Below are 1,156 nucleotides of genomic sequence, written 5' to 3' on the forward strand. Positions count from 1 at the left end.
CTATATGTATTTTTCCTTTAAAATCACAAAAAACAAATAAATGTTTTTGCTGTAGTTTAAAATGCATCAATTATAAATGTACAATTACAACATGTACAATATTAAAATGTGCTACAGGTGGATACAAGCTTCCATAGAAATCAAATGACACTTTAAGTCTTTTACAATGAAAAATAGATCATAGATCTAATGATCATTCTAAATGGATCACTGGAAATGGAAATGGATGAAGTGTACAGTTACAGCAGGTTTGTGAGGTTTGCTTTGAGCTCATTTGAACAATGCAGACAGTCATGCTGCCACAGATAGAGGTCTCCAGGGCAACAGCAGGTCACTGACATTATATAGCAGAGAATTTAAATGAGCTTCAGCATAAAGACGTCTTCTATGATCGTTGCATGTTTTTCCACCGAACAAAAGACGTATTTTTAAATCAAATTTTGGCAGCTCAATATCCTTTCAGTCTGTATCATACACTCTTCTCCTCTTATTACACATTGTCTTCCTCTCTCTGTGTCTCACCCCCCCACACACACATAAATACCCTAACCAGAGCTTAACTCCCTATCTCACTCTCCATCTATCAACAACATTTATCGCCAATTGGAACCGGATGGGGCTGTTTGTTTCTTGCTGCCATGACAACCAGGACAGAAGGTTTTCCCTCTCTGCAGTTTCCTTGAGGATGGAACAGCTGCTGCCCACTCTCTGCACTCCTCTGGCCATACACGTACATTCACAATGCATTCACAATCTTTCCCAAAAGCACACGTACATTCGACATAAAGTGCTGACTGAAAACATCACCTGCTTCTCCTGCGACTGTAGGCCTACGCTGGCACACACTCAAACACTCTTTAATTCTGCCTGCAGTCACTAGATCTATTGGATGTGACAGTTAATGTTATGCTCCGTTAGTCACGTATCACTGGCACTTCCTCCTCTCACACTATCTGTGTTGGGAGTGTTTGCGCAACCTACTCTGATAGGGTCCATATGAGGCCTGCTTTATAATGCGCGCGCACACACACACACATATGACAGTGTATAAACTAAACATACACACAGACACACACTCCAGATAAACATGGTCATTTTCCTGCTGAGCTACCCAGATTCTGCTTTGATGGGTTTTTCAGAGAGACAGCTGTGGTTG

This window comes from Morone saxatilis, unplaced genomic scaffold (assembly GCF_004916995.1).
Source record: "Morone saxatilis isolate NCDOM2014 unplaced genomic scaffold, NCSU_SB_2.0 Contig20, whole genome shotgun sequence".
NCBI classification, from domain to species: domain Eukaryota; kingdom Metazoa; phylum Chordata; class Actinopteri; family Moronidae; genus Morone; species Morone saxatilis.